The sequence below is a fragment of the Mixophyes fleayi genome, chromosome 8, assembly GCF_038048845.1.
Source record: "Mixophyes fleayi isolate aMixFle1 chromosome 8, aMixFle1.hap1, whole genome shotgun sequence".
NCBI classification, from domain to species: domain Eukaryota; kingdom Metazoa; phylum Chordata; class Amphibia; order Anura; family Limnodynastidae; genus Mixophyes; species Mixophyes fleayi.
Genome location: NC_134409.1, coordinates 95761545 through 95772235, shown reverse-complemented (window position 1 = coordinate 95772235; position 10691 = coordinate 95761545).

Below are 10691 nucleotides of genomic sequence, written 5' to 3'. Positions count from 1 at the left end.
GATATTGTGGACTGCTTATGGTTAGTGGTACTGAAGGAGAACTGTAGCCACACATCAGATAGATTTAGTAAGTTTTAAATTATGAGTAGTTTTTTCTGATATTTATTTTCCATGTTCTCCCAATAAAACTTGTAAGAGGAGACTATTTTCTTAATTTAAATGGCTGATACAGCACAATATTTTTGTAATATCATTTTTTTGCTTTATGTTTTATAAATGGGAACATACATAGATCAACTTTTTCTTCTGTTTGAAATAATTTGTAACAGTAAATATGTATATTGTGATGTTAATGCATGCAAAATCATTTATCCCTAAGGATCTCCTTGTTGTTTTCACAAGAAAACGGTGTCTATATTTTAGGATAATCTCATTCAAAATACACATATTTAAAGTTCATTTAAAGGAGACTCAACCCAGATTTTCAACCAATTTTCAAACATTTTCAGTATAAAAACGTATTTTCCAATGTTGCCTACTTTTGCTCTAGCATTAAAATATGTAAAGACATAATGTTGATTTATCCTCTCTTAAAAGCCAGTGCTAGACATATATATTAAAATTTGTGTATTACTGAGTTGAATAACATGCATGAAATAACTGGATAATTAATAGTTATGTCCCTTATTCTCTCTTTCCTCTGCAACAAGCTGCCGTGAGGAGGGAGGAACTTCTCTAACCAAACAGAAAATGAATGACAGTTAGGCAGACTTGCTTTGCAAAAATGCACAATGTTGATTGTTTGGTTGGTTCAAACAAAGGGGCAGGGTCTGTGTCAGATCCAATCAGGAAACTGTCCTACAGTTGTGGGAGGAGCTTTTTCTGTGTATAATGAAGTGGGTGAGGCAATACTTTACTTTGTAACAGAATGGCAATAGAAGGACCACAAATAATTTTACCTCCACGGTACATATAAAAAAATGTCCGTTTCGTGGTTTAGTTGTTCTTCACACGACAGTGACTTTATGGCTACAATGTAGCTTGCTAATCTTAGCAACCACCGTTTTGCATGTATTTCCTGACCTCCAGATGCCTAGGTCAACAATATAACTAATACTGTAGATACGCAAATAAGATTATTAGCCCTAAAAAATGTGATACTTCTAAAACACTTCAGAAAAAGTAAGAGCAAGTATATGAAAATATGCTGGCAACATTTTAAATTTGATTGAAAATTTGTGTGGACACACCGTAAAGTCCAAAATATTTATTTTATTACTAAGAAATCATTATTTTTTTTCATAATAAACCTTACCTGCCAGTTTCAAATATTTGAATTAATTACAATGATATTTATTGTAGCCCGGTGACAAGGCGATTAAGTGCATTTAAATATAGACAGCTCCAGTAAATCAGTTTTTAGACTAATCTCATTTTTGTATAGTTTATAATATAAATGCAATGGCCATATGTTAACAGTGCTCATAGTTACAGTCACCTGGGGGTAAATGTATCAAGCTGAGAGTTTTCCTGCGGGAAAACCAATCAGATTCTAGCTATCATTTATTTAGTACATTCTACAAAATGACAGCTAGAATCTGATTGGTTGCTACAGGCAACATCTCCACTTTTCAAACCCGCTGGAAAACTCTCAGCTTGATACATTTACCCCATGATGTTTTATCCTTGATATTATAGTCTAAAAAGTTGTAACTATGAATTATTTATTTATAAACTGTTCTAATGAACAGCAAATAGCCTGGTCCTCCAATGTGACCCATTTCACCTGGTACAAAATGCTTTGCTTCTGATTTTCTCACTTGTTTTCTCATCACAGAAAAACAGGTTGAATCAATTGGTAAGAGGACAATTAATGGGAAATTTATGTAATCTTGGAGGATTAGAACAGCCTTTCCCTATATAAGGCTGGGAAGCCGGTGTGTGTGTGTGATTACAAATTTCCACTGAATGTTTTTTTATTTTCTTTAGCAGGATGTGAGTTTTAAGTACAGTTTCCCAGCCATGTAAAGCAGCAATGTAAAGTAAGGAGCAGCACCGTTACTTTTTAATCTTCCATTTTTGTTTTGTCGAAAGTATCCATGTTTAAATGTTATTTAATACAGATGTTTATGTATCTTGTGTCTTGTGACAATAAATATTTAGTACCACTCTCTATCCTGTGTCATTACATATTTTTGTCCACCTATCATCATGGTGTTTATGCCAGAGGTACAATCCAACGTTGATTTATTATTATTATAATGACTATTTATTATAAGGTGCCACAAAGGTCCGCAGTACTGTACAATGAGAGTACAAAGCAAGAATAGATTACCAAGTACAACAACCTGGGAGCAGAAGAGCGTGTGACAAGCCTGTGCGCAGGAACAGAGGTGCGACATACAGAGCATGGCACACAGAGGTGATTGACAGGGGTCGACAGGCAGGGGAGGGCTGGGAAACTTTAGCCTGGGGGGCAAGACTCAACTCAGCAGCTTATTAGGATTATTTTAAAGGAAAAAAGTACAGGTGGCCCAAAGACCCAGCCCAAGGTAGCCCACTATGGGACCAGCCCAGGGGGTAGATGCCCCCCAGCCCAGCCTGCCCCAGACCACAGGATAGGAGTAGGCAGGAAATCAAGTGAATAGAGGGCACTGCCCATAAGAGATTGCAATCTAATCAATTTAACATTGAATATGTAAAAGTAAAGCAAAAACAGGAGGACGATGCCCAACTAGTGTAACATTTCCAATGAAGGACCGCACATCAGATAAGAGGGATTTGAGAGAATTACTATGCCTCTCTCTCTAATTACCATACTAGCTCCCTCCTTTCCCTCCAAACTTCTCGAGCAGGGTTGCTTACAACCGTCTAACTTCCTTTTTGTTCTCTCCCTCCTTCCTTGATCCACTTCAATTTGACCTTCGCTCATACCACTCAACCGAAACAGCCCTCACTAAAGTTACTAAGGTAACCTTCTTACCGTTAAATCTAAGGAACACTTCTCATCCTTCTCTACCTCTCTGCTACCTTCAAGACTGTTGACCAAACTCTCCAATCTATAGGCCTCTGTAACACTGTTCTCTGGTTTTCCTCTTACCTCACCAACTGCTTCTTTTCGGTCTCCACACCCGACTCCTCCTCCACCTCCATCCCCTCTCTTTTGTTTATAACACTACGCTCTCTTCTGACCCTCAATTCTACTGTCTTATCCTCACATACAGTCCCTCTCCAAATCCTGCCGCTTCCACCTCTGTAAAATATTGAGGATCCGGCACTCTCTCATTATGGAAGCTACCAAAACGCTTATTCACTTTCTTGTAATCTCTCATTTTGATTACTGCAACCTCTTCTCTCTGACCTAGCCAAATCCTGCCACTTCCACCTTATTGAGGATCCAGCACTCTCTCATCATGGAAGCCACCAAACCCTTATTCACTTTCTTGTAATCTCTCATCCTGATTACTGTAGTCTTCTTCTATCTGACCTAGCCAAATCCTGCCTTGCCCCTCTTCTGTCTATACTCAGTGCTGCTGCCCGCCTTATTGTTCTCTCTGTCCACTCTATCTCTGCTGTCCTTCTCTCTCCATAGAATTAAATTTAAACTCTTCACCCTTACCTACAAAGCCCTCAATTAATCTTCCACCTACCTTCATCTCCAACATCATCTCTACCCACTCTCCCATCCGATCTGCCAATGACAGCTGCCACACTACCACACTGAATACCTTTTCCATCTCCTGCCTCCAGAACTTCTCCTGGGTTGCTCCTCACCTGTGAAATGATCTCCCACTCCCTATCAGACTAGCTTCTACTCTACAAGGCTTCAATAAAACCCTTAAAATTCATTTTGTTAATGAAGCCTATCAGCCCTCCACCCCTGTGCCTCCATTCCCCACTCGGTACCGCCCAATTTATGTCCTCCCCTTCCTTTTAGGTTGTAAGCTTTAATGAACATTCCTTATAATGCTGCATTCCCTGCTATTCCTGTAGGCTTTCTCCCTAGCCTTTTTTTCTTGAACTTAGGCCTACATCGTGTTGGACATTACCATTACTCTTACTCATTGTCCGATGAAAGAATTTGGCCAAATTGGGGTATTCCTTGTTCGGTGCAGATTATGTGGACAAATGCACCAAGTTTTGCACAGAAGTGGAGGAACAATATTTTATTTTTCAGGACTGGATTGTCAGAGTGAGCAGGTGGGGATGAGGAAGTGGATATTATGAGCTTCTCCCTTTTTACAGGTAGGTGCACAGTCTTTTCCTCCCCCAAAGGAGGACATGAATTATTTGACTCTTTAGAGGTGCGGGATACCAGACCTTATGCCTATATTTATAATGGGGGGATACATTTTGCATCTCCCAGTTGCACTTGCATGATAAGCTTGTGTCTAGACAGACATTTACCAATGTGATACAAACCTGTAGACACAGAAGCGACACATGTCATTTTCACATCTTACAATGGTGTTTTCAAAGTCTAGGAAATAGGCGTAAATACCTGGAAATGTGATGGTTGGACAAACAGCTGCACTTGCACATTTGTGGTCCCAACCAGTATAAGAGACATAAACATTGTGGTTTAGTAATATCATTAGTTACTGTTGAATAAATATGTGACATTCTCACAAATGAATTAGTTCAACCGGCAAAATGTCTCCATTATGTTTAGATGACTTGATAATCTCTGACAAAAACTAGGAACTTGATAATGTACTGCAGATCTTTAGAAGGATTATGACACTAATGATCTACAAATTAATATTACAATAAGGCATGTAGACACCTCTACATGTTTGTTTCTCACCTCTTTGTCTGTTTTACCCAGTTTGTTTATTAGTTTACTATGTTTGTCCCCAATTGTAAAGCACTACGGAATATGTTGGTGCTATATAAATAAATGATGATGATGATAGACACCCTCAAAGAAAACCCAAAGATCCTGGGCAGGGGAGGAGCAGTGCATCACTGGAAACTCATAGCAAAATTTGGGTAGATGCCATTCTCACCTCACAGGTTCCGCTCTTTGCTCTTTAAAGAGCAGTGGGGAAGCCTGAGTGGGTGCTGGACCTCCGAGGTGGGTGGGCGACCCGCTCTTATCTGGTCCTGTACCTGCTGCACTCATTGCACCTACTATAGTGAAGCTCCTGATGCTGGGGATAGTACAAATGTAGACGTTGATGCACTCAGTACATCTAAAAATGAAATTTGAAGTCTCTTTGGTCCTGGAGCAAAATCTCAATGAAGACACTGCTGACATCTCATTGCAGACAACGTATACCTCACATCTACCTTATCCAATATAGAAGAGAATGTTAGATCCCTGTATTTCACAATTAGCAGAGGTGCCAAGACTATAGCGATACAGATAGATGTCATGTAATCCAACATACGATGGAAAGATCTCTTGTCCCTATTATGCCTTTTCCACCTTCTCGTCTATCATGTCCGATTCCATGTTCACTTCCTACTCTCATGTGACTAGAGATAGGCAAATCAACTAGTCCAAATCTGATTATCAGAGGATCGCCACTGGCAAATTAATTTGTAAATTAATTGCAATTCGACAAAAATGTAATAAATAACTGAAGAATCGGATAAATCAATTAACTTTTACAAAACAGTGATAACCATCAATAATGTATCACTGGAAAATTGTTACTCTATTATTTCCAATGGCAGCTGTTCCCGCAGAGATGATGGGTCTGACTCATTAAGGAAAGTAAAGCAAAAAATTAGTTTTCTCCTGGACAAAGCCATGTTACAATGCAAGCGGTGCAAATTAGTTTATTATTTTGCACATAAGATAAATACTGACTGTTTTTTCACATAGCACACAAATACTTGATAGCTTTATTTTTACACTGAAATTTAAAGTTGATCTAGGACATGCCCTACCCCACTGTAAATCTGCCATCACATTTTAAATTTACCTCTCCCTCCAATGCAACATGGTTTTGCCAAGGTGCAAAGTTACTCATTTGTTTTGCTTTACTTTACTTAATGAATCAGGCCCAATTAGTCTAGTGCCCTCCCCTCAGGCTTTAGTATTTTTCCTGGCTTTAGAGGAACAGTGCTGTTTAAAATAAAATACATTAATAAATGCCTGTTTATTTTCAATTTGGACTACGCCAGATCAAGGAAAAATATTTTTTTTTATTTAATAAAGGGGTTATCATGGAGAATTTTTAAACGTTTAGGGGTCCCTTATAGTGGGAACACTGGTGTGGTACAGTTTCCTCTCAACGTGTATCGTCCCAACTCACTACAATTTCACCCTTTATTTTCTCCTTCCCCCTAAACTTACATAAAATTCATTAAAACAAAGTATAAGTGAGAACTCCAGTCAGAACAAAATAAGGATAATCCCTGAGGACCACTTAGGCCAAATTCCAAGAGAGAAACATGTAAAATTTCATGCCCAAATGTGGCTAATAATTTGAAGAACAATATTCAAGATTTCGCTTTTTGGCTCTTTTGGCATAACCAGATACAAAAGGGTTAAACCCTGTAAGTAATGTCCATATTGTATGTTATAAAGTTCTATAGTTCCTACACTTTAGTAACATTCATATAAGATGCAACACACGTGTGCACACATACAATTCTGGTAAAGTGTTTAGGACTGACTGTATTTACATCTGAAATACAATAAATATACAGTATATAGAGAGTGAATCAAAACCCCACCAATGTACATGTGAATGTCTATTACTTTGTTTAGCAGCGGACTTTACATAAGAAAATATTAAAAAGTGATGTAAACATTTTTAAATATCCATATCCATTGTAATATGACATAATATGAGCACAGTTCATACAAAATATTTATTTTCAGGTGATGATACATTGGTCAGGATATAATTGCACTTATTTTAATTTGATGTCTGTCAGCAACCATCAGTCTTCAATTAAAAAAAATAAAGTGAGTTTTACACAACGGCAGAAACTGTTCTGGGCTTATTAAAAGTTAAATTAGTGTATGAGAAGTGAATCTGTAGGTGATATATCCGAGATAGGCAACGTGCAATAGCTGGAGCCTTCAAAGGTGCCACACAGAGAAAGGATGCCCGCCCTCCTCCTCCATGTATGCCGTGTGACCTCCCTACACTGTTCAAACACACTTTTATTATGCGTTTTATCCACTGTCAACTGTTACTTTATCTTTACATTGTATGGGGGGGGATTCAATTGTGCACAAATTCTCATTAGATGTTACAGTACTAAAACATCCATGATTTTTCTGGCACCTCATACTGGAGGAGGTAAAAACGGGATACTAGTGGGTTCGGGCTGATCGGTTGATGGCTTTATGGTACACGACTGCTGATAATAGTTTCCCAGTATGTTTATAATATATTTATTACTATATAATGTCTTTCTATGAGCTCCTTTAGAGAGTCGTTTAACATATGTTTACTCTTATTTTTTTTAATTCATATCAATAATAAGATGATTTGCAAACTGTTCATTTTTCTATTGCCATATGTTTTATAGTAAGCAACATTACTCAGATATATGGGCTTCTCAACAGCACTAAGGGTTAACCATTTCTGCAAACAGTTGCTACATTTTTGCAACAAAGTTAAAAACAGTATTGGTAGCTGCTTGCTGGTTCTATAGTGATGAAGCAAAGTGTAAAAGACCAAATTACAATCTTTTCAATCTCTAATGACATGCTGATTTAAATTTCCAACAATTTTAATAAATGCTTATTTTTCCACCAGAAGGGTGGGATCATTAATAATAGAAAACTAAAAAATGTGAGTTTCTTTTAAGTTTAGTGAGAATGCTAACACACAGTGCACACTTACATTGAGTGCTATGTACATTCATGTACTAAATTATTACCAGCATTATTGCAGAATTTTCTATTGTCATTGCAATACTGAAAAGGTTTCAGAAGATATGATACATTAAGTAATTTTGTTGCTCTACATATTTGCACCAGTAGCTGTAAAGCTTTTGTTCTGATGAGAGTTTTCAAATGAACAGCTATTAAATATTGGATAGCGTGGACAGGAACTAATGACATCGCTAAGGTATGACACACATACTAGTGATCTCAATGATGTCACACGGCTATAGGGAACTGACAATCTGTATTTATATGAATATTAGCTCTAAATGTCTCCTGTCTTCAGGTGACAGATACAATATCAAACTGGACAACTCAATAATACAAAGCTTAAAATTACACATTCACAAAAGGCGTTATATAATTAGAACTGTCTATTGGTAATGAAAAGGCCACATTAAAAATAAAGCAATGATTGAGTGGTGCTCACTGTATGTAAAGAACACTGCTTTCCAGTCCATCGATACTACTGCACCGCTCACCGTCAGGGCCGGATTAAGGGAATGGAGGCCACCAGGCTATGGGTACTGTGAGGCTCACCCCTTCCCCCTTGTGAGCTACAAACAGCCCCCCCCCCCCGCTTACCTCCCATTCCTGATCCGTCCTGGCTGCAGGCATTCTTCCACTCCCTGTAGTGCTTCCGCGGCGCGCAGTAAATGCGTTACTATGACTCGTAGTCTCACTCTCACGAGGTTTCCTCAGTAAAGAGATTACTGCGCGCCGCAGAAGCACTACAGTGAAAGCAGGTAGCTAACAGCATAACATTTGCTGTTAGCTGCCTGCTATTCTCCGTGACCAGCTGACAGTCAGAGCCGAGGGCGGGGACGCCCCCGGACTGATGAATACTGACTTTCCTAGAGCACATTTTCATCAAAATTGTGAATGCCGATCTACTGTGTTAAGCAGTTCTCATCAGATGGGTAACTACACTTAGGCACCAAATTATCGACATGCCGCCATAAGGATGATTTTCTATTGTGGCAATTACAAAAATGACTTATGACGCAATTTATCAAATCTCCCCAAAGCATCGGAACCATACTGAGCTGCTCCACTTGTACTGGGCAGGGGTGGTAAGGTTTAATTTTCCTGCTGGCTAGTCTCGGAAGATAGGCGAATGTGTCACCTTGGTCACCGGTTCACATGTTAGCAGTGGAACTGAAAGCTCAAATTTGACTTTCACTAATAAAAAAAACACAAAAAAAAACAAACCCTATCTCCACTGAAAACACCTGTTTAATAAATAGAACTCTTAACAGTCTATTCCTAGAACTTAGTTCTATGAGCGGAATGTCCCTACATTCTACAGATAATTCTGGTAGGAACCTGATTATATTCTGCATCCATGAAAAGCAGCAATGGAGATGGGTCATGGACCAAATTAAAGAATTCACAGTTTGATTTTATTGTGCAACACAAACCTCCTAGTCATTACAGATATTATATCACTGAATAATCTTGCAAAGTTCATTATACAAAGAGTTCTTATTATGCACAGTACTTCTTAGTCATTATTGTGCTCATGTACTTTGGTTTGTAACGCATACCGGGCTCTATCTATTAAACTTCGGTTGTATTCGCTGCCTTGGCAATATTTTATTAGTAAATTATGGCGATAGAAATCCTCCTATTACTACTTATTGCAACTCTATCACCACTTTTTAATAAACAGGTCGATAGCAAGTTACATCGGTGTAGCACCTTTCCATACTGTACTTTTGATGAAATAGGGTTGTGTGGACCAAATCCCCCTGTTTCTATATAAATTAATTTGCAGACTGTGGATTTAAGGAAGAGCCACCAAGGTTATGGCTCATGGTAACAGTGTTGGTGAAGGCTTCAATCTGTCAGTGACTTATTCTCACAAACAGACTATAGTCTTCTGTGAGCCCAAACCAATCTTACTAGAAGGGACTTTGTCTTCCATGTGCCCAATATTTAAAGGGATTATCATCAAAGTTGTAGCATTTTAATTTGTAAATTTGCAAATTTTGCCTAGTTGATAGCTTTTTTGTGTGGATAACAGTTTATGCAGAAATCTCAATAGTAAATGCTTTATTGTTGGAGCTGCAGTTGAGGTTTTTTTGCTGTTGTTCCTTCTCTCCGTTCAATCACCTGTCACATCACTTTGCTAAAAACAACAATTACTTAGTATCACTACTAATTAAATGTGGAAATTCTCTCAAAAAGTTCAACAACCCCCCACCCTTCAGCTCCCTTGTTACAATATACTGCATATTACTGCCCTGTCAACACATGACTGCTGCATAACTACAAACATTGTCACTTATATATTTTCTGTTACTAAATAAAATTACGTTTGTTAGGTTGTGTTATATGGGTATGAAGGATTGACTACATTAGCTATATTAGGAATATTTTGTCTGTTTAACTGAGTAGAAATGGAATACAGCTCATAATTAATTAACACAAAAGGTAATGATGAGAGCCCTCCCACTTGGACATATATAGGAGGTGAAAACAAGACAATTTCATGGCTTTGATAAAGTTCATAGCTGAACGAAACGCGTCAGGTAGTGCAGAGACTGTCAACAAAAACAGGCTGATCTTCATTCTTTTATTATTATTAAACTTACTGACCTATACAGAGTGATTTGTGGCTTGGATTCAAGCTAATTTGGGATGAGAAGCGAGCTCTACAATGCTACATTTCCACGCGTTTTAAACTGGATATCGGTGGCCATTGGTTTAGGATCCCATCATGCAGATGGAGATTCCCGAGACAATGGAGGAGAGGATTGTATAACGTTCCACGGTGTGAGAAATTATCCTCCGTATAACAGGACATTACATCTTACACTTCTAATTTTAACAATCCATTGTGGAGCCATAAAATGAGAAATTACTATTAATCTAATTTACTGCCTGAGAA